Source organism: Ursus maritimus, unplaced genomic scaffold (genome assembly GCF_017311325.1).
Source record: "Ursus maritimus isolate PB19 unplaced genomic scaffold, ASM1731132v1 scaffold_11, whole genome shotgun sequence".
In the NCBI taxonomy this organism is placed as follows: domain Eukaryota; kingdom Metazoa; phylum Chordata; class Mammalia; order Carnivora; family Ursidae; genus Ursus; species Ursus maritimus.
Window position 1 is genome coordinate 64,554,048 of NW_024423453.1, and position 24,611 is coordinate 64,578,658.

General features: G+C 40.8%; 1 long non-coding RNA gene across 1 annotated transcript in view; it reads right to left on the reverse strand.

The window, feature by feature from the left end:
- LOC103675950 overlaps positions 1 to 24,611 on the reverse strand; it is a 48,354-nt gene that overhangs the window by 22,101 nt on the left and 1,642 nt on the right. Inside the window, exon 2 of the long non-coding RNA XR_571961.1 lies at positions 13,254 to 13,333. This is a non-coding gene — a long non-coding RNA (uncharacterized LOC103675950). The remainder of the gene's footprint in view (positions 1 to 13,253; positions 13,334 to 24,611) is intronic.

Below are 24,611 nucleotides of genomic sequence, written 5' to 3' on the forward strand. Positions count from 1 at the left end.
ATAGGATCTGGGGCTCAGAATGAGCTCAAAGAATTAACTGGGAGTGCTATAACACAATTCCTTCCGTTCCTATCCTCTTTTCATGTGAACAAGATTCCTCGGCATTTCCACTGAGGAACACAGCTGACACTGAACCCTGACCCACTCTAGCCGTGAATAGTAACCAGACCTAATTATTTACTGATTTGAAATATATATTGTTGTTTTGACCAAGTATATTGCTAATAATTATAATGATAACTCCATCAGAAGAGATTATTCAATGGTCATAGGAGCTACAGTCACAGGAAATAAAAATATTAATATCAATTTATATATATACTTATTGCAATACGACAGGGTGACCACTGAAAGGTTTTTTTTTTTTTAAGATTTTATTTATTTATTCGACAGAGATAGAGACATCCAGCGAGAGAGGGAACACAAGCAGGAGGAGTGGGAGAGGAAGAAGCAGGCTCATAGCGGAAGAGCCTGATGTGGGGCTCGATCCCACAACGCCGGGATCACGCCCTGAGCCGAAGGCAGATGCTTAACTGCTGTGCCACCCAGGCGCCCCCACTGAAAGGTTTTTAAGCATAAAAATATACATGAGAAAAGTTCATACAGGAATGGAAATTCAAATTCAGGGAAAAAAAAGAATGATATAAAATTTCTGATGTTTAAAGGACAGCTTGTTTCCGTATTGTTTGAATGGATGATGGTGGGTATCAAACACTATTAGATTCCTCCATACACATATAAAAGAATAATGTCACAGTTTTGAGTGTGTGTGTGTCATACACACACATATATACACATACATCTGGATCAATCGACCTATCTATATATTCGTGTTAATGCTCTATAGTTTAGCATCTATAGTTTGTGTAAGTATACTTGTATTTTATCTTGTATTATATACATTATTCATATATGTACACAAAACATAAATATATTTTTATATAATTTACAGCTTCAATAGGGATATATAAGTGTGTGTATATATATATTCATATTCCTATATATGTGCTATAACAGATGTACCATACATATATGTGTGTTTACATTTATCAAACATATAGATAGATATATCTGTATATATTCAGTTAAGACTTTATATTTAGGTGTTTGTATTTTAACAAATACACATATACATGCATGCATACATATATACACATTTATATTATGCTGAGGCTTCACAATATATGTAAGTACATACATGTATTACACACACAGACACACACAAGCTTCAACATGAATATTCTTTGTGGTAAAATTATGTAATTATATGCAATTACCAAAATTCATCAAACTGTACACTTAAAGTTGACAGATGTTATTATATGTAAACAAAACAAAGAATAAAACCCTCCCCATTAAGATACGAATAGAAGAAAAAAAGCAAAAAATAGAAACAGGGATATTTTGTTGGTATGATTGATAAATATCGTGTGTGTGTGTGTGTGTGTAATGGTTTAACACACCCACGTAGGTAGGTACGTGTATATTCAGTGATTGTTTTTTTTTAAGTTAATATTGGCAATAAACTATAAAACATATCCTTCACAACGATTTAAACCTAACATTTTAGATATAGCCTATAAAGGTGTGCGGGGGCATGTCCTTTTACAGAATCCCTCTGGAGGATGTGCAAGCCAAAAAGTCTGAAGACCCTGGGTGCCAATACGGGACAATACACATGGGCGAAGCCAACACAGCGGACACCAAAAGAACAAAGAAACAGTTGGTACGTTTTTGCCACTAGGATATAGGAAAGCTAGATTACAATGATGTAATGTTTACATATGCAGTAGACAAGACACTTAAAAGCAGCTCTTTGTTCTCCTGCTTACTCTGGGGCAGGCAGCAGCCCATGTGAAGGAAAAGAGATGACGGGACAGGCGCGCAGACTTGCTGATGCTAAGGCGCCACTGGATTGAATCTGGTAGAAAGACCCTGGCTTCCAGGATAGACGCCCACACACACGCGCGGTCCCGCTGTAAGCCCAGCTCACAGCACCTCATCTCAGGACTCATGCCACAACTTCGTGAAACAAGCCCCATAATTACTTTGGGCAGGGGGGAGAAATCAGTTCAGTTGAACTCTTACCAAGCACAAAAATCTTTTATCATTAGGATCTAGCTGGAATCTTTTTCCAAATTGCACTGCAAACAAATTTATTGTGCTCCTAAGGTGCCGTATGATACTAGTTTATAAACGCAGATGATTCAAAAGCAGTAAACGCTCGGCCCTTGCTCTTGAGAACCTTGCCATCTCACCAGGAGGACAACATCCAAGTTAAAACAACTGAAGAATTCAAAGCCGCATGTAATAATCCCTCAGGAGAAACAACTTCCCTCATACTTTCCCAGTGTAAGTATAAATTGGTACAATCCCCTGTGGAAGGAATTTGGGCACATAGCTCAAAATTACAACTAAGTATCCCCTTTGACCCAGTAATTTAACCTCTGGAAATGTATCCTTTCAGCCATACTTAAGAAATAAGATATATACAAAGTTACTCATTGCAGCATTATTCAAAATAGCAAAAGATTAGAAAGGACTCAAATGCCCTTGAACAGATGACTGGTTAAATAAATTATGCTACATATATACAATGGAATACTTTGAAGGTATAAACATGCATGAGGAAGCTTCCAATGTGTAGATATCTTTCAAAGTCTTCAAAATTTATTAAGGTGGGGGGTGGGGAGCCCAGCAAGTTGCAGAAAATGTGTATACAAGGCATCCTTTTGTTTATGATGGAAACCAAGAATGCAGAATATATTTGTATTTGCTTTAATATTCATTAAGTAAACTCTAGATGAATACGCACAAAAACAAAAGGCTGAGACCAGCAGTGACTCGAGGGAAGGTGAAAAGTGCGTGATGGGGAAGAGAAGGAGGGAGACTTCTGGGGCATAAAGGGCTTAGATCTATTTTGAACCATGTGAAGGTCTACCTGTTCAAAACAATTAAGAAAAGAAAAATGTAAAAACACCCTCCAAGGAGGCCCAGCAGAATGAGGATGAAGCTGGTTTTCGTGGGACTCCTCCTCGCCCTGTACAGAGGAATGAACTTGAGTGCTGGCCAGCTCTGTGAACGGTAGGGAAAATGAAAGGGAGAGAGCACAACATTTCTACACTGCAGCACTGGGCTGTTTCTACGGGTGCCATCACGGCTGAACCTCTGAGCCACTGTCCAGCTGAAATGCTTCCCCGCCTGGTGCCTCCCCTTCACCAGAGCCGGGATCCCATTCCTCCCTGCCTGCCTCGTTGCCAGGATGCTCATGCCCAGCCATCCTCAACAGTTACCAGAATCCTCGAACAGCTGGCTTTAACTTTTACTATGGGAGGGTAGAAGGGGAAGGGCAGGGAGAAATTAAGTAAATTTCTATAAAGGGAAGAGTAAAGTGCAGGAGGTCAAAGACTCTGGGACAGATGCCTGGCTGGCTGCCAAGTCAAGCCTAGAAAGTACTCCCCAAAGATACCAGAGAAATCCGCCCAAATGTGAATGCTGCTGGCTTCAAGTTGTGTAATCATGGGTAATTTTTTTCTGGTCTTTAGGCTTTGATGTGGTTTCCAATTTTATTTTTATTTTTTTAAGATTTTATTTATTTATTTGAGAGAGAGAGAGTGAGAGAGAGAGAGAGAGCATGAGAGGGGGAACAGGCAGAAGGAGAAGCAGACTCCCCGCTGAGCAAGGAGCCTGATCCGGGGCTCAATCCTGGGACTCCGGGATCATGATCTGAGCTGCAGGCAGATGCCTAACTGACTGAGCCACCCAGGCGCCCCTCCAATTTTATTTTTTTTTTTATTTTTTTATTTTTTTAAGATTTTATTTATTTATGTGACAGAGAGACAGCCAGTGAGAGAGGGAACACGGCAGGGGGAGTGGGAGAGGAAGAAGCAGGCTCCCAGCGGAGGAGCCTGATGTGGGACTCGATCCCAGATCGCCAGGATCACGCCCTGAGCCGAAGGCAGACGCTTTAACGACTGCGCTACCCAGGCGCCCCCCTCCAATTTTATTTTTAAATGAGCATAGATTACTCTTAGAAAACAAAAAATACTGCACACAATGTGAAAGATGTATATATTAAAAACCAAACCACTATTCTTACATAGTTCAGAAACTTTGAAAGATAAAGAAAGGCAGCTCAAATGGGCAACATAAGAATTTCACAGCTGTAGGGGCACCTGGCTAACTCAGTCAGTAGAGCATGTGACTCTTAACCTTAGGGTCATGAGTTCAAGCCCCATGTTGGGCATGGACCCTACTTTTTAAAAAATGAATAAATAATAAAATAAAATACAATTTAAAAAAGAATTTTACAGCTGGAAACAGTAAAAATAAGAATACTATATTTTAAATTTTTTTCCTATAATGCTCATGTTACCTGACTAGATGTCATTGCGACCTGCCTAGTCAGGCTGGGCAGAGTGGAACTGTCCATGGTTCCAGGGCAGGAAAGGGCAATCATTTACAAGATGGCTGCATCAATCCTAGCTCTCCAGGCCACAGCTCTATCTTCCTTTCAGTGGGTTTGAAACTCAGTATCTAGCAGTTCGAACCCAAATGATGATGGTCTTATTCATCTCAGAACCTTAATAAATACATTTTGAAAGTTGGCCAGTTTTTCTCTCAGCTCCTTAGTAATCGTGGGAAACATAAGCTAATATTCAAATTACTTGAGTAGGTTTGGGCATAGTTGAAGCTAACAAAGTTTCTTACCATTTAAAAAACAGTTCTATTGGGGCACCTGGGTGGCTCAGTCAGTTAAGCAGCTGCCTTTGGCTCAGGTCATAATCCCAGAGTCCTTGGATCAAGCCCCGCATTAGGCTCCTTGCTCAGTGGGGAACCTCCTTCTCCCTCTGCCTCTGTCTGCTGCTCCCCCTGCTTGTGCTCTCTCTCTCTCTCTCTCGCTCGCTCGCTAGCTTTTTCTCTGTGTCAAATAAATAAATCAAATCTTTTAAGAAAATAAAAAAAAACATTTTTATTTAAAGGAAAGTCAGGAGAATTAGATGGAAAATCAAGCCCCTCAATGCTTGAGAAAAATTAGAGTGGACCTTGATGTTTGCAAGGGATCTATCCTAAAACCTTCCTGAATCCCAAACATGAGAACTGCACTATTGCATAAAACTTCCCCCTTTATTAGTCTTGATTATAAATGATAGGCTCTCAAATGACAGAAACGGTGTTGTCTTGGAGGACCAAATTCAAGGAATGGTTAGACAACAAAATCTAAATGACAGGGGTGCAGCAGGTGACCACAAGAACAGGACCCAGGGACACATACACCTCTGTCCATCTCTCATGCTTCTCCATGCAAGCCATGTTCATTGCCTGCTCTGCGTGGTAGGAAATATGGCCACTGAAAGGTTGGTCGAGTATCACCACTGGCAAGGAATTGCTCAAATTTTTTCTGGTTTTAAGTTTAAATATCATGAGAAGAGTCTTTGACTGACCAGCAATGGCCAGGTGTCCACCCTGGACCAATGAGCTGTAAGAGCATGGCAGTTCCTTCTAGCATCACATGGTTGAAGTGAAGAACACCTGATCTCAGTACTCAGGATGCTAGACAGACTAAAATAAATAAATAAATAAAACAGAGGGCTACTACACTCCAGTATAAAAGAATATTTTAAAACTCAAGAATGTAAATGACATTTCAACCTTCACAGGAGTCCTTTTTTGTTTTTTACGTAGCAAAGCTGCAGTGAGATAAGGAGGCTGGGCCTTTGCCTGGGCGCTCTTAGAAGCAAAGAGCCTCCCTCCTATATAGCACACACAATTCAAGATCATTCCACCTTAGCTCAATCCAAACTGCTATGTGTCATGGACTTCTGATTGCTCACAGATGGTAAATTATAAATAACAAGGGTATAGAATACCTCAGAAAAAAGCATTTTTAATGGCAGGTGCTTCTCTGAAATGAATAGATTATATTAAAAGGCAGAATGGTTCTCAATGAGCCTGTATTCTGACTCATCTTGACACCACCTGCTCCTTCCCACCCACTTGATCACCAACTAACTCCTATTGTCTCTACGTCAATAGCAACTTTCCCTTTAGTCCCTTCTGCTTGTTCTTCCACTGTCCTGGTTCAGGACATTATAACCAGGTTGAATCATTCTATAAATAGTAGAAAGAAAAATAGGATGCTAGGCTCATGTTTGCCAGATACCTATTGAAGAATAAATGATTTTTAGTCCCAAAGTTTAAGATTAATGAAGCCAAGACTAGGAAAATGACAAGCGCATGGGTGTTGGAACGAGATAGCTCTGGTCTGAACCCAGCCCTGTCACTTACTCTCTGCATGACCATTGCCAGTTATTCAATCCTTCTGAGGCTGATTTTCTTATAAAATTGGCATAATAATATTTGTCTTGCAGACTTATTGTAAAAATTAAAACAGCTGACAGATTTCAAATTGCCCAGAATAGTAAGGGAGTATTTCATATTTGCTTCTGACATTAGAAGACTGTGCTGACATTAGAAGATTCGTGCTGACCTTACAAAGGTCAATAAGCAAATGCAAGGGGAACGCAGAGGGCCAGAGACTAAATCCCCCCCTCCTCCCATCTTGCTGTGGCTCACAAACAAAGAACTGCCATTTTTTCCTCTAAGCCTGAAAGCCTAACTAAATAGTAGCTCTTGGTTTTCCTTGTTTAGCACTGCTTTGATGCAGAACAGTTATCTGAAGGAAAAAGGTTTGCAGTCACTCTTTCCTGGGACTGGGTATAGCCAGACTCTGTATTAAGGAGACAGAAAAGTTTGAGAAAACTAATTCCCTGAATGTTTTAGTAAAAATTGAGTAACTTCAGTAATTTTCACAGCATATTGTGAACTTAATGATAGGGCGGGGAGGGGTGTGTGGTATGTGCCAGTAAATTTAGATGTTTGAAGGATGATGACTAACTTGGGGTATAAGAAGATAGGGCTTCAGATCAAACACCTGGAGTATTTCGTCCTATATTATTAGGTGATATAGACTGTAATGAGAATATGATGATAGAAGATGGAATTAGAGAAGATTTTGCAGTATTAAACATGGATTCAACACGAAAATCTTCCCGAGGGGCGCCTGGGTGGCTCAGTCGTTAAGCGTCTGCCTTTAGCCCAGGGCATGATCCCAGTGTTCTGGGATCGAGCCCCACGTCAGGCTCCTCTGCTAGGAGTCTGCTTCTTCCTCTCCCACTCCCCCTGCTTGTCTCTTTCTCACTGGCTGTCTCTCTCACTGGCTGTCTCTGTGTCAAATAAATAAATAAAATCTTTTAAAAAAAGAAGAAAAAAAGAAAAATCTTTCCCCCCAAAAAATTTTTTTGTTTTAATCAAATTCAAATAGCGGAAACTAATCTTTTGTGACCTACTGAGGATAATGAGGTTAACGAAATCTCCTGAGAATCTGTAAGCCAGAGAAGTTTTTACTTCTTTTCCCCTATTCAAGAATCCTAAAAGATCATCACTAAGGAAACCAATTCTGGTGCTAAAAGTAATACTATGTTGCTTTCTCCCATGTTAGGTAACATTTATAAGACCTCACATCTCAGGAAAAACCTCTTCTGTTGTGCTATAGAGATTTGCTACTATCTCCCTAGCAAACATCAGCAAACAACCAACATAAGTAATCTGTGAAAAGAAAATGTAAAACACTCTAGAAAGAAAGTAAAGATCTACATAAATAGAAAAACACCCTATGTTCAAGGATTTAAAAGGTGTTAAGATACTACCCCAAAGCAACACATAAATTCAATGTAGTCTCTATCAAAATCCCAAGGACCGTTTCTTTGAAATGGAAAAACCCATCCTAAAAATTCGTTAAGAATTTCAAGGGACCCAGGGGCGCCTGGGTGGCACAGCGGTTAAGCGTCTGCCTTTGGCTCAGGGCGTGATCCTGGCGTTATGGGATCGAGCCCCACATCAGGCTCCTCTGCTATGAGCCTGCTTCTTCCTCTCCCACTCCCCCTGCTTGTGTTCCCTCTCTCGCTGGCTGTCTCTATCTCTGTCAAATAAATAAATAAAATCTTTAAAAAAAAAAAAAAAAAAAGAATTTCAAGGGACCCAAAATAGCCAAAATAACCTTGAAAAAGAAGAACAAAGTTGGAATATTCATGCCATTTGATTTTAAAACTTATTACAAAACCACAGTAATCAAAACTATAATGCTAGTAAAAGAATAGACATATAGACCAATGGAATAAAATTTAGAGCCTAGCAATAAACCCCAGATGTATGGTCAACTGATGTTGACAAGGGTGCCAACGCGTCTCGAAAGGGAAAGAACAGTCTCTTCAAAAAATGATGCTGGGAAAACCAGATAGCCACATACAAAAGAATGAAGTTGGCCCTTACTTTATACGATTTACAAAAAGTAAGTCAAAATGAATCAAAGACCTAAATTCAAGAGCTAATACTACAAAACTCGTAGAAGAAAACATAGGGGCAAATTTGTATGACCTTGGATTTGGCAACGGTTTCTTAAATATGATACCAAGAGCATAGACAACACCAGAAAAAATAGATAAACTGGACTTCATGAAAATTTAAAATTTCTGTGCACCAAAAGACACTATCAAGAGAATGAAAAGGCAGCCCACAGAATAGGAAAGAATATTCACAAATCGCACTTCCAATACAAGATTAATATTCAGAATAAATTTAAAAACACAAAAACAAACAACCCGGTTTTAAAATGGACAAAGGGAGGGGTAGAAGACAGAGCGACAAATAGGTGGGACACAGAGGATTTCGGGGCAGCGAAATTATTCTAGATGCTACTATGATGGTGGATATAGGTCATTACACATTCATCAAAGCTCATGACCTCTGATGACTTGGATGGAAACTTTGGATGATAATGAGGCATCAATATAGGTTCACTGGTTGTAACACAGGTACCTCTCTGGTACTAGATAAGCTGATCCTAAAATCCGGTGGAAGAATAAAGAACTAAGAGTAAAAAAAAAAATTTTTGAACAAAGTGAAAACAATGTAGGCCCCCTCTGTGTATGAGATATCAAGATGTACAAAATGTTCCAGTATGTAGGCAGTGCTACATTAGCCCGGGAATAGACAACTAGATCAGTCAACCAAAAAAGCCCGCAAATGAACCCAACTGTATGGAAACTTGGTTTCAGACAGACATAACAGATCAGTGAAGGACAGACTGTACGACAAAGGTGCTGGACCAACTGATGATCTGTATGGAAGAAGAAGAAAAATGGATCCCTCGCTGATACCAACCACAGAATAATTCTAGATGGATTACATGATCAATGTGAACATCAAAACTTGAAAAAATTTTAGAAAAAAATACACATACGATTTTGGAGTGGGAGAAAAAAATTTTAAATAACGTTTGAAAACAAAATAAAGATTGTGAAATCATTGACTACCTTCAAATTAAACTTGTCTGTATACTGAAATACCTCATAGATAAAGCAAAAGACAGGCAAGAGACTTGGAGATCCCTGCACAGCGTATGACTGGTAAAAGTAGCAACCAGAATATACAGTGAACTACTTCCACCAACAAGAAAAAGAACAACACGACAGACAAAAAAAAATCCAAGAATATGAACAAATAATTCAACAAGAGGAGACACGAATGGCCAATAACCACATGAAAAAATGTTCAGCCTCATTATAAGGAAAATACAAACCATTAAGAGAAATCGTTTCACATTCATCAGATCGGCAAAAAAAATTTTAAAAATCAGACAAGAGTAAGCACGACTACGGCAGGGCGGAAGCAGAAGCTGGTACAACCACTGGGGAGAGAAATTTGGCCGATTCAGTGTGCATTCACTAGGACCCAGCACTGCAGCTCTAGACAAACACGGTAGAGAAACTCCCACCCAGGTGGACAAGGACAGAGCTACGAGAATGTGCCTCAGAGCATCACGTGTAAGTGTATTTACGCACACATTTATATGTAGCAAGGGACCGGACAAAAGCATGCACCGTAATGATCATTCGGAACAGTGGTGGCCTCTGGAGGGGAGGGAGGGAGGAGAGTGAAACTGGGGAGAGGTACACAGGGGGTTGTTTCAGCTACATCCATATGTTTCATTTTAAAAAAAGGAACTGGAACAAAAAGGCAAAATGTGAAGATTTGACTAAACAGTTGTGAGTACATGATGTTCTTTACACTTCTCTAGATCCTTGAAATATTTCATAATAATAATTTTTGAAATTCTAGCAATAGTTATCAGGCATGACTTTGAGGACATGAACATTCCAGATAGTTGGGCAACTGCAGAGGAGGAGAGAGATTTAGAGCTGGAGGAGCCAGGAAATGTCGATGATGCAACACCATGAGATACAAACCGGAGGCATCAACTCTTCGTTTCCCTCTCGGTAGGATGATCCGCATCAAGGGGGGTTCCCCTGGGAACCTCCCCCAGACCCCGTCCACGCGCCTCTCTTGAGGCCGCATCTCGACTTCTCTCTCCTGCTAATTATGACCCTTTTTCTACACATGGAGGAGAGTCATTTATTCTTTCTCAGCATTTCCTGCAGAGATAATTAAGTATTTTAATACAAAATAAGGGCAACTCAAATTTTGTTCCCTTGCAGCTCCTATTGCAGAGCAAAAAGTGTTGGCAAGGATATGAAGAAAGAACCATAAGCAAAAATAACCCCCACCAATGGATGACTCACCACGTGAAGGTAGGAAGGCGTGGTGGGTAAGTGGGGCTTGATTACCGACTCCTCTACTTATTTGCTGACTTAATATATTACACCTCTGATGCTCAGTTTCCTCACCATCGAATAACAACAATAATTCCTACCTCACACGGTTAATGAGAAAATAAGATTATATATAAAAACCACTTATATGGTAGCTGCCACATGACATATTAATAGTAATAATAGAAATTCTTGTCAATAACCACGGTTAGACTACATTGTATTTAATCTTTGCATTTGCTAGAATGTAAACTCCACGGTAACAGGAGTTCACTGATGTAACCCAAGCACCTAAAACTCTGGCCCATAATAAATAATAAATGCTTGTTGAATGAATGAATGTGAATCTCAGCATTTGGCACTTATTAGGCACTTAAGAGTTACTATTTATTGAGAGCTTACTATGTGCCCTGCATCATACGTTTTGTATCTCCTTTAATCCCCACAACAACAATGTATTATAACTATCCATTTTATACACAAGGAAGGGGAGGCCCAGAGAAATTGACTTGCTTCCCCAAGCTCACAGAGTTAAAGGGAAGAGCCAGGATTTGAACCCAGGCTGTCAATTTTCAGATATTTGTTGAATTCATTAATAAGTAATGGCTCAGAATTAATTTGGCAATTTAGTGCATGTTCAGAGTAGTTGGGGTAAGAATGACAAGTTACCCTGGGTGCCAGGTGAATTCTTATGAATTTTACAATAAATTGGTTACTTTTAATTTAGTATTTATTATGTGTATCTATGTTCCAGTCCAGGAGTGGAGCCCAGTGATATTTCCAATATCTCTGCTGGGGTAATAATGAGGAAGTTCTCCACATCTTACAGAGAGAGTTACTGGACAAAAAGATAAAAAATAAATGTCCCAAGGTTATAAGGAGAATTAGTAAGTAAACTAGAAATAACACCCAAGTCACCTGCTCTCTTCTCCCAAGACTCCAACTAATATAACTATTGATTTGGAATCCACTGCATCTAGGAAAAAATGGTTCTAGGCAAGAAAGTAAAATAAACGCTTTCCTTTTCATAAGACCTCAAATATTTCAATATTTATTTATAACCAATTACTTCTCAAGAAAAAAGTCATATAAAAGAACTTTATAGAAGTTTATTGTAGAAAAGTTTAAAACACAGATAAAAACTAATTTCATTACCACCATATAATCTTTGTTTATCCTTATAGTCATTTTTGCATATTTTTCTCCTACAAAAATGGGATGAAACTGTACACAGAGCTTACATTTCTCCAATTAATGAAGTGTAACTCTCTTTATATATCAGTAAATACATTATTTCTAACTAAGGAATCCCCTTGTATTTATACGTTAAGTCCCCATGGCCCAAAATTCAAGTTGTTTCTAATTCACCTCCATTATAAACAAGGCTGAGCTGAACATGTTAGAGCTAAATCTTTTTGCATGTGTTTAATTATTTCCATAGGATAGATTTCCAGAAGTAGACTTGCTGGGTCAAAGGGCTGCATTTGGAATTTTTTAATTTAAGCACGAACATCTGTTTTAAATATATCTTAACTTGTCTTTCCCTTCATTTTTAGTTTCTTTTTTAGTATCAAGAACTACAAATACATGCCAAACCCCTGATAGAGATCGATGGACTGAACATCTCCTTATATATTCCATTTCTCTCTCTCCTTTTTGGAAGAAACAGTGTCTGCAAGTTAAAAAGAAGGAAGTGAAGATGAAAACAAAGCAATAATGTTGACCCAGAGTAAGAAAAACTAGTTGATAATACTGTCTCTTCTCAAATAGAGATAATAAAAGTGCATGGCCAGTCAAAGGAAGGAAGGAAGGAAGGAAGGAAGGAAGGAAGGAAGGAAGGAAGACAGTGGCTGGCCCCACTAATAGCTAGGGAAATAAAATTCCATCATCAGAAGCATATGCAGGATGTTGTATCAGGCACAGTAAAATTTAGAAGAAATGAAATACATAGGGATAGTTCTAGCCCTGGAGAAGCGGGCATCACAATGAAAAGGTATGTTGCACATCTTATTCTAAATTAATGCTTGAAGAACATTTATGCACAATCTCTGAATGAGCCGTCAAGGAATTTTCTTTTAGAATGGGTCCATTAACTGGAGTGTCATAATGCTTTGGTTAAGTGGTTCCATTTTTGGTTTCCTTTAAGGTTTTAAAAAGTTGTTAATACGTTAAATGTTTAAATTAAAGAAATTTGCAATTAACTAACAATTCTCCCTCATATTTGTTTCCTCACCCATATCCAGTTCTATTAGAACTATTCTTAGTAAGTTACTCTTATCCAGTCTTTTCCACACCTCAACTTGGTTTTTATAGAAGCAATTCTCTTTTCAAGCTCCTATTTCATAATGGACATCAGTCAGTAAGCCTCAGAGAGGCAATGGAGAACAGAGTTCACACAAGTTAAACAGAAGTCTGTTACTTCCTTTACACAACATGAGTGTTCCTCAAATTAAATCCAGATGGCATCTACTCAGTAATTACCCTTCTGAGACAAAACAGTGAAGCCACTGAATCCAATGTGTAACTCCTAATGTTTTGTGGGCAGTACATTAAGAAGCCAATGGCATACACTATCAACCCTACCTGGGAGGAGAGAACTCCAGAAGACACTTGGGCCTCAACAGACCAGGGAATGGCCTTTCATCCTGAGAAACTGTTGGAATCTATGGAGACATACAGGACTAGTAAGTACATTTAAAAAAGTAGAACATGTGAGGCTAGAGGCAATAAGAGTTCTTTGAATTAATATAAAAATCATATTGCACTAGTCTGTTAGAAGTGCTGATATCACCATACCATGGAAGACCAAGACACCCTGGACTGAAAGTTATGAGCTCTGAGTTCGAGTCCAGTTAGGTCTGTGGCTTGTACAAGTAACAGTCTCTCTGAGCTCCCTCTTCCTCAGCTACCAAATGAAGTGAAATAGTGATAGATGATAACTAGGGTTCTCTTCAGTTCTAAAACTCTAGTATTCTTTAAGGAGGACCAATAAGCACAGTTTTTAAAAAGGCAGTAGACGGGGCACCTGCGTCGCTCAGTTGGTTAAGCGTCTGCCTTCAGGTTAGGTCATGATCTCAGGGTCCTGGGATCAAGCCCCACATCGGGCTCTCTGCTTGGCGGGGAGTCTGCTTCTCCCTCTCAGTCTCCTTCTGTGTTCTCTCTCTCAAATAAATAAAATCTTTAAAAAAAAAAGGCAGTAGACATTGTATTCTAGGTTTTCCAGTAGTTTATTGAATCAAACCAGATTCTCAAATCTAGAAGAAAACTGGAAAATCTCCTAGTACAATAAATATCTCATTAAATCTCACAATTCAAACAAATATTGGGTGTCTTACTCTGATGCTGGGGATCTTTCACAAAACAAGGGAAATACCTGCCTTCGCGGACTTTACGGTCTGTTGAGGGATACAGATGAATTAACAATTACAACAGAGTACGCTAACTGCTAATATGGGAAAACTGGAACGTTCTAACAGGAAGAAATATGTATCTCATACAGTATGGAAGGCTCTTCTCAGTACAGTTATACCTAATGGGAGACCTGAAAGGATAAGTAGAGTTTAGGAGGACAGCGCTCAAGAGGGAAATGGTCCAGGTGGCGGGAGCTGTACGTGAAGAAGCGCATGGCTGGAGACAGGTATAATCTGGCATCTATGGCCCAACTGCCTGGAACAAGGGATGAGGTGAAAAGTGGAGTAAGCAGGAGCCCTATCACCCAAGTGCTTACAGAACCTAACAGGGAGTTTTGCCTTTAGCTTCCTACCAAAGCAGGGGGTCATCAAAGTTAGTGTGGGCAAGTGAAAGGATCAGATTATCATTTTCAAAAGATCACCCTGGCTGGGGCGCCTAGGTGACTCAGTGGGTTAGGCATCCAACTCTTGATTTTGGCTGAGGTCATGACCTCAGGATTGTGAGATTAAGCCCCACGTCCGGCTCTGCGCTCAACACAGAGCCTGTTTGAGATTCTCTCTGCCTCTCCCTTTGCTTCTCCCTCCGCTTGTCCTCTCTATAAATAAACAAAATCTTAAAAAAAAAAAAAAAAACCCTGGCTTGATGTGAAGAAAAGATACCGGGAGGCTGTTGCAGGAATCTAGACAAAATGTGGTGACCTGGACTAAAATCCTGGCAGCAGGGAGGGAGAGAGATTTAGAAGTTGGGATGGGACATGCTGATTAAGCAGTGGGAGAAGAGGAGTCAAAAAATGATTCCTAGAATTCCAGATTAAGAAAGTGGGTAGAAGTTTCTCCATTGTTTGTTAAGAGGATTGGATACAAGCTGGGAGTTGCTGGCAGGCATTTTGCCATCATTTGGAAACAGGCTGTCTGAGCATGGAGCCAACATAGAGGAAAACAAAGCTAAGAGACAGAGTGAGGCTGTTTGTGATGTCCTTATTTTACATCTCTGGACCAGCTATCCCAGCTCTACCGCTAGACTTTATGGGCACATGAATCAATATATTTCCTTTGCTGTGGTTTTTGGTGATGGTGGTGGTGGTGGTAGTTTGGTTGGTTACATTTTGAGTTGGGGTCCTACTACTTGGAATCAAAAAAAGCCTTGGGAAGAGTGGGGACAATGGGAGTACAGAGCCCAGGGTAGAACTATCATTGAAGAGATGACACAGGAAGATGAGCCCAAGAAGAAAGCAAGAGGAAAAAGCAACCCAGGAAAGTATAGCACTAGATGAAGAGAATTTTTCAAAGAGAAGCATGTGGTCAGTAAAGTCAAATGCTTTTGAGACATAAGACAAATGCATTGGGGTTAGCAACAAGGCAGTCGTTGGTGGCCTTTATGAGGACGGTTTCAGCAGAGTGACAGGAATACAAGCCAGACTAAAAGGGAGCTGAGATGCTGAGATGAGGAAGTAGAATAGAAACAATTCTAAATTAAGAAGCTGAATTGTGAAGAGGAGGGCTGCCTGAGGGAGAGGTTTTCAGGTGGATGGGATGGGATGGGATTGTATATAAAGGCTAATGAGAAGGACTCAGCAATCACTGAGAGAGGTCCCTGAGAAGGAGGAGGGAGAAGGTCCAGGGCACCGGCCCAGGAACAGACTTAAAGGCTGGCCCTAACTCAAGGGAAGGATACCTCTTGAGTTGGGACTGTATAGAAAGAGCAGGGGATGCATGCAGAATTAACCAGATGAGTTTGCGTGGCTGCAGGAACCCAAGGCATTACTGTTGGACAGCCTCTATCTTCTCCATAAAGTAGCGGGCATGGTCCTTTGCAGAAACCTGGAGTGTGGGAGGTTTAAGGATAATGGATCTGTTTGGAAACTTGATGTGGGGAACAAGAGAGAGACTAGGATAATAAAAAAGAGCTGACTGAAAGCTACAAGGGCCCACTTGATGAGAGAGACCATTCCCTGGTTTTACCCAAATCTGGTAGTTAAAAAAAGAATGCAATCTGAAAGTAAATGTTTGCTTAAAATGAAAGAGTTGACTTATTAAAAAGACCTTTATAAAAGAGTCTCTTGTAAATTAAAAAAAAAAATGTTAGTACTGGAATATTTTTCATTACTAATCTAAAAGAGGAGCTGTTAAGTTTGCTGATATGACATTCAGCCTTTCTGCATCGGAAACTGTCAACATGATGGAGATAAACCACAGGAAGTTCTCACAAAATGTTGTGACAGAGCCCAAAGTGGCCAATAAGATTCAGTGGGCTGGAATGGGATAAGGAATCTGGGTTTACAGAACAAATCAAACTCAAACTGTGCTTATAAAATAAAGGTTTTGAGATCTTAGTGACAGCTCAATGAAGAGATCCAGGTTACAAGCAACAGTTCTCTTAAGAGCACTTAAGAGCAGACACAACCCTTGGGTTGACCAAATGCCAAATACCAAGAGGCTACTGATAAGGTCCCTTTGCAGTGCCAAGACTCTAAAGTTTCAGATGAGAGTGATAAGAGCTCACAGGAGACATCTGCATTGAAAGATGGCCTCTCCCGGCCAATTACCTGTCTATGTGTTCAAGTTCTATCCATATACCCCATTTTGCCATCATCATATGGTGTGGGGACCATACTATCTCAGCCCTTCCTGAAAGGTCTTCTCTGAATTACAAGCAGTCTTGTGATATCTATCTTCAGGAAGCTATGATACCAATACTCTAAATAGTGTTTTTTGTCTTATAGGGTTGAGGGTATCTCCTAAACAGAATTATTCAATATTCTTCACAAAGGAACAAACAAACAAACAAACAACAACAACAACAACAACCAGAAACCCAGCCAGGAACTTTGCCATTCTAGGCCCTCCTCACCTGGATTTTCATTTATCTGCCCCATTTCTTACCTATCTTTCCAGGTTCTTGAGCCGGAAAGTTCATTCCTCCTCTAGAGTACTCAGATTCTCCTCAGCCTTCACACACTGCGGTTACCATGTCCCAGAAGTAAGTGATTACATCTTCCCTAAGTGTGAAGGCTTCATAGACTAAGGAAATACAGAGGTGTTGTGATAGGAGGTAGAGGGGCAAAAAGGTGAGAGTGATCATCTCTTCCAGCATGGGCGGAAATAGTCAGGAAGGCCTCACAGAGGAGGTGACATTTTAGCAGAGTCTCGAAGGATGAGAATTTCTCCAGGAAGGGAAGGTGAGGAAGCATGGAAAGCAGAACAGCAGAGTATAAAAAAGCATGGCATGTGGAACAGGCTTACTTCTGGGGGCTGTAAGTTGCACAGTAGGAATGGAGCACAGAGTGTAGGAAGAGGACAGAAAATGAGTCTAACAAGTGAGAAGGGACCAGACCAGACACTGTAGGGCTTAAGAGTAGTTAAGAGTTTGGACTTTATCCTAGCTCAGGTATGAATCAATATTTTTTCCCTTGGCTTAAATTGGATAAGATTCAAATTTTTAAAAGAGAGGTTTTGCTGAAACAGAAAGGGAAAAGCAAACAAATACAAAAACACAAAGCAAACATACAAAGGCATAAAAATGAACAGCTCGCAGGTCCCAGATTGCAGCTCCACTTCAGCATTGCTCATATTGCTCATAGATGGTCCATCCCAAGCTTTCTCTCCTCGAGCCATCCAAGCTGGCACTGGAACAGCCTATCACACCTTTTGTCCACTAGCCCTCCCATGAGGCCAATGGGAGTTTTGCTCCTTCTAGATCCCATCTCTTACTGTTCACTCCTGGGCCATCTTGCTTACACTGAGATTGGCAGAATTTCTAACCTGTAGCTGCCTTGGCACCTGGAGGTCTTGTTTTAGGTCTGGGATTAGCAAACACTTTCTGTAAAAGGCTACTTAGTAAATATTTTAGGCATTGTGGGCCATATGTATTTCTGTCACAACTACTCAACTCTGCTGTTGTATCATGAAGGCAGCCATAGCTAATATGTAAACAAAAGGACATGGCTGTGTTCCAATAAAACTTTATTTACAGATGCTGAAATTTGTATTCCATATCATTTTCAGATGTCATGAAATATTCTTCTGGGGTGTTTTTTTTTTTTTTTGGTTTTTTTCAACCATTTAAATATGTAAAAACCATTCTTAGCTTGCTGGTTGTACAAAAACAGATATGGGCTTGATTTGGCCTGTGGACGAAAGTTTGCCAATCCCTATTCCAGGCACTCATTCCCAGTGCAAAGATGGCCTCTTTCACTGTTAGCTAATCAGTCTGTTACTATAACTGAAACTAATAATACTAATACGTGCTATGTGTTGCACACTTGGGTGCCAGGTAACATGTACCACAGAAAACTGCTTTGAAGAACAAACAAAATAATGCACATAAAGCACTTAACATCCTGCTTCATCTGAGGTAAGCGCCAATAATTGTTAGCTACTATTATTATTTTGGTTTATACATCTTATCTCTGATCAGCAAAATGACTCATAAAAGGATGATACTAAAACGCAATGGAAGATCCGAAAAATGACGTAATTTGTGAAATCACATAGCTCGTAAGTAGCCGAGCTAGGATTTGAACGTGACTTGTCTGACTTCAAAGTCCGTGGCCTTTCCACTACCTCCCAAGCTCCCGTTTAGCTCCTGTGAAGTGAATTCACTAGCTGCTTGTTAATTGCTGCTCTACCCAAGAGCAGCAGGCATGACCATCCCCGGAGCCTGCCATCTTGCGTCAAGAGTAGCACAGCGCTTATTCTATTCTTGCTTCAAAGCTTAAATGCCTGTTGGACCACTTAGCTCTTGTTTCCTGCCAAGGGATACTCTTCTCTCTGACAGTAAAGATGACTAAGCTCAACGGACAGTTAAGCCTTTTCCCGCTCAGGTGTCCAATTCTGCCCACTTCCCAGGTTCTTCTGATGACTCATCCTTAGGTAACTTCCTGAAAGTGACTCCCCTGGGATCCTACTGCAACAGCATTCTAACAGAAAAATACTTTACACTTTCAGGGATAACGCCAGAGAGTGTCTGTGCAAAGCTGTAAGCGTTGTTGCATAAAAACCATTCATCTGCATGACGTTTTCAGAGTTGACCATAAAATGGTATTGAAATACTGTCCACAGCTTCAAAATTATATTCAAGGGAGCCCATGTGATAAATCCTTCCTTTAATTTAGTTCCAGAAGAAAAAAAAAGTCTTCTCTATAGTTGAATCTGTATATTTTATCTTGCCAGAATAAGAATATGATGTAACCCAACCTGTTTCCTTTTATACCATGGCTTCCAAGAAACATAAAGCCAAACTCCATGCCAAAACATCTCATCCCAGGTGCCTAGTAGAATCTATTTCTGCTTCACTGCTATGGCCACTTTAATGTTTTACAATTTTAAATCTAGTTAGAATATACCCTATGTCCCCTCTGTGCCAGGCACTAGGACTTCGCTAATGTGCCCTGCCTTCTTAAGTGGTTTCAAATTTTGTGCTTGTTTTACTAGCCTACCCTAGTGCCTTATTTTTTTAAAGATTTTATTTATTTATTTGAGAGAGAGAGAGAGAGAGAGAGAGCACTACAGAGATAGCAAGAGAGAGCACGAGCAGGGAGGAGAGGGAGAAGCAGGGAGCCTGAGTCAGGGCTTGCTCCCAGGACCCGGGGATCATGACCTGAGCCGAAGGCAGACTCTTGACCGACTGAGCCACCAAGGCGCCCCTTGTGCCTTCTTTTTTAAGTTCTGTTTTACCTCATACCCTATACCTAAAAGCTCTTGAAGGCTGGCAGGTCCAAATATTGGACTTAAAAGAAACAAGGCTCCATTCATCTTTATGCATATAGTTGCGAAGAGCCAGCCTGGCTTTATCCTTACAGGCCACATAATAGGGGTGTCACACCAGGACCGTAAGGGCTTTGCCAGGTTGCACTGCCTGCCACATCTCTTCTGGAGTTCCACTGCGAGTATCACTGATCTTCCACGCAGACGCTAAGAATGTTAGGCAGTCCTGTCTGTGCCAGGGGCGAGTTACACAAGCAGGGCTCCCATCCTGCCGCATCTGCAGCCCCTAGACACACGTTCCAGTGAGAATCCTTTAGCTCTGTGTGGCTTCCTTGCTGGAAACACACTCTCTAGGGCATCTGCCACCCTCCTACTTCCCCTCATGTCACTTCCCCTCCAATTATATCTGTTCCCCTACTGATCTCTCTGCAAGTCAGTGAAGGATAAAGTAACTTACAGTTTATGTCCAAGGGTGACTGTTAGGGCAACATCTAGAATAAAGCTAGCAGACAGCTGCTAATGAATGAAAAAAAACTGGAAACTGGAGAGGATATTTGGCACGACATAGGCCCTCAAATATTTGATCATGAATGACTGAATGAACGAACTCTAACTCATCACCACTTTCCCACCTTGCTACCTAGACAAAGCCAGCAACCAAACACTGATTCTAAGCACCCAAATTTCTTCAATAATTGTAATCCTATGAATTGACTGCAGCAAGACTTATCAAGATGGAAAGTTTGGTTTCTCTTTCTGCTTAAAAAGAAAGCCAGATTTTTTAAAAAGCTGGGGGGGGGGCACCTGGGTGGCTCAGTTGGTTAAGAGACCAACTCTTGATTTCAGCTCAGGTCATGATCTCAGGCTTGTGAGACGGAGTTCCACGTAGGGCTCCACGCTCAGTGGGGAGTCTGCTTGACATCCTCTCTGTCCCTTTCCCTCTGCCCCTCTGCCCACTCTCTTTCTCTCTCTGTCTCTCAAATAAATAAATAAATCTTAAAAAAAAAAAGAAAGAAAGAAAAGAAAAGAAAGGAAAGGAAAAAGAAAAAAAAAGCCAGAGCAAACATTTGTCAGCTCAAAGAGGTTCCTTGTCAGTAGCAGGCATGACCGTCTGGCAGAGGCCAGGTTTTGCTTTGAATTCTCCCTTTGCCTGAACTTGCTCTGTGACCCTGGGCAAGTCACTCGATGACTCTGGGCCTCAATGTGTTCATCTGTAAAAGGTGGAGGTTGAATTAAATGGTGGGTGCCTCTGGAACGTTCTAACTTTACACTTCCGTGATCTGTCCTCTGGGAATCCAGCCAGCATTCTTTTCTTGGGCTGGGTTTTTCGAGATGTCTGCTTTAATTTTTGACTTGCACTTCTTAGTCTTCTCATCACAAATTTATTAAGTTTCTGGATTTTGGTCATCTGACCATAATGGGACGCTCAGCAGGACTTCTGTGGGTGTGGTAAACACAATTGATCACTTCAGCCATTTTTCAGCATATAGTTCAGCGTCTTTATTTTTTTATTTTTTTTAACTTTTTTAATTTATTTTTTTTTAAGATTTTATTTATTTATTTGACAGAGAGAGACAGTCAGCGAGAGAGGGAACACAAGCAGGGGGAGTGGGAGAGGAAAAAGCAGGCTCCCAGTGGAGGAGCCTGATGGGGGGCTCGATCCCAGGATTCTGGGATCACACCCTGAGCCGAAGGCAGACACTTAACGACTGAGCCATCCAGGTGCCCCCAGTTCAGCATCTATAAGCACGTTCACACTGTTGGGCCACTGTCACCTCCGCTCATCCACAGAACTCTTTTCACCTTCCCAAACCGAAACTCTACCCATTAAACGGCAGTTTCCCACTCTCCTCCTCCCCTGTGCCTGGCAACCACCAGCCTCCCTTCCGTCTCTACCATACCTGGAATCACATAGTATTTGTTCTTTTGTGACTGGCTTGCTTCACTTAGCATGATGTCTTCAAGGCTCAGCCATGTTGAAGCACATGTCAGAATTTCCTTCCTTCTTAAGGCTGAAAAATATTTCCTTGTATGGACAGACCACATTGCGTTTATCCATCCGTCCGCTGGGGGACACTTGAGTCATTCCACTTTTTGACTATTGTGAATAATGCTGCTATCAACACAGGCATACAAACATCTGTTGGAGACCCTGCTTTCACTTCTTTTGGGTATCCACCGAGGACTGGAATTGCTGGATCACATGGTAATTCTGTTTACTATTTTGAGGAACTGCCACACTGTTTTGTTCCATGGGACTTCGAAATGCAGACACAGAACCACTTACGAAGCTGGGCATTGCAGGCTCATCACCATGCTGACTCCTGAGAGGTGTTTCTGGGGTATAGATTTGCTTCATTCTTGAGCGGAGCAGGACCTGCTTGCTGTTCAGAATGAATCCCGCACTAGACACTTGACCTGGAGCTGCTTCTGACCCTGTCTCAGTATCAACTTCTGTAAAGTGACTTACTGATGCTTAATTTGCAGAGTTTCTGTAAGGGTCAAGGATGATGTGGCACAAGGCACTGAGGTAAGCACTTAGAAAATGAAGATATGAATCTTACCCTACTGATTGCAAAGGGTGGTTCTAAAACCCAAATGAAATAATACATGAGAAAGCCATTCTACAGATGCTAAGCCCTCATCATGGCTTTCTTTCTTTCTTTCTTTCTTTTTTTTTGTTTAAGATTTATGTATTTATTAGAGAGAGAGAGAGCACAAGCAGAGGGAAGAGGTAGAGGGAGAAGCAGGCTCCCCACTGAGCAGGGAGCTCCATGTGGGGCTCGAGCCCAGGAACCTGGGATCATGACCTGAGCCGAAGGCAGACACTTAACCGACTGAGCCACCCAGGTGCCCCTCATCATTGCTTTTCTAACCACTGTTACATCCACCTTCCTCCTGGCCTCCTAGGTCTAGCCTTCACTCAGGCTTCGGAGGGACTGTCTATAAAGCACATATGATCCTGTTGTTCTCACCCTAAAGATTCCAGTGGCTCCCCCCACCCTTACCAAGCTTTTTCTGATCTGACCCCTACCGCTCTCTTCAGTCTTATTTCTAATCTTTCTGGGCTTCCTATCTTGCCACATTACCCCCATGATTTTGTTCATCCTTGTCCCCTCTACCTGGAGAACCCCTCCCCCATTCCTGGCTAAAAGCCATCCTCTAATATGAATTTCAGGCACTGGCTTTTCCAGAAGGCCTTTCCTGACCCCACCAGACCAGAAGAGGAGCCCACAACAGAAGGAACAAATATCGCCATACCAAGAACACACTGTCTTATAATTATCTGTAGGTTGATTTCCCCAACTAAATCAGCTTCTTAAAGTCAGGGGTTAGATTATTCTTTGCATTTCCAGTGTTAGCACAGTGTTAGGATCTTTATTGAATAAATATATCAATATGAATAAATAGGCTGGTGTTTTTATTATTACAAAGTTGGGATTATTACAAAGTCATATTACATGACTCTATTATTAGAATAATTCTAGTATCACACTATATAATGAAGAGAGTTTTTGTTGTTGTTGCTGTTAATTGGCACCGTAAGGGATAAAAGCCAAAGGGGAAATATTTAGAGGTACTGTCTCTAACCCCTTCTCCTTCCAAAATAAATGGCATGTTTTTAAAATTGAGGTCCTCTGGTCTTCACAGTTCTTCTGAAAAATGCTTTTGCTTCCTTAGTGAGTGAGAAATATCCTGGCCCCTAATTATATGGTCCTGAAGACACAGCCCCCAATAAGAGATCCTACCTACGGCTATTTTTCACTAGCAGTGGACTAAAGCAGTGAGTCCAGTCTTGAATTTAGTAGGTGCTTGATAGATGTCTGCTCAAGAAAGGAGTAAATTATGAGTTGCTTATTGTGCGAACTCCTGTAAACTCCAGCCTGTGGCTAGGGGTCAATTTTTAAATTTACCTCCTTCAGAAGTAAGAACTGTGTCCGCTGTGCTGTGTTTGAAGTAATAAGGACATCGGAAGATTGTAAAAGCAATGGGCTATCTGTTTAAGTTAACCTAAAATGCATAGATTTACAGTTGATGTGAGAAACATTTGATCTGCTTATTTTTAGTGAGCCCATGAATTTGTACTTAAGTTTCTTTACGTGGGTGTCAGTATCTTTCCATATGACTCCCTTGAGGCTATGGGCTCACTGATGCTCGTAATCTACTGTGCAAAGTTATCTTTAACATCTCCTTAAACTGCTCCTTTTAAGCTTCAAACACTGCCCCCTAGTTCTTATGGGTGTTGGTGACTATTAATGACTTAACTAGATTTTGGTTTTATCTTTTGGGTTTATTGCCGCTAACCCAGGACCTCGTGATGGGTGGGAAGCGCTGATACATACTAAGACAATTTTTTTCTTGTTTCTAGTTTTTTTTAAAGATTTGTATCTTTTAACTCATAAATACACAATGCTTTAAAATAAATATTTATGTTGGGGCACCTGGGTGGCTCAGTCAGTTAAGCATCTGCCTTCGGCTCAGGTCATGATCCCAGAGTCCCAGGATTGCCCCCACGTCAGGCTCCTTGCTCAGTGGGGAGTCTGTTTCTTGCTCTCCCTCTGCCCTTCCCCCTGCTCCTTCTCTCTCTTGCTCACTCTTTCTCAAATAAACTAAATAAAATCTTTAAAAAATAAACTTTAATGTTTAATGTGGAGAATACAAATCTTTTCCAAAAAGAATTTTATACGTAATGAGCAATTAATAATTTCACATTTTGATAGAGAACTAACACTTCCGGAGCAAAGTACCCAGAGACAGGGTTAAGGACCATTAAGCATTTCTACTTAACAAAATTTTAGAATCCTAACAATTTCTAGACCTACCC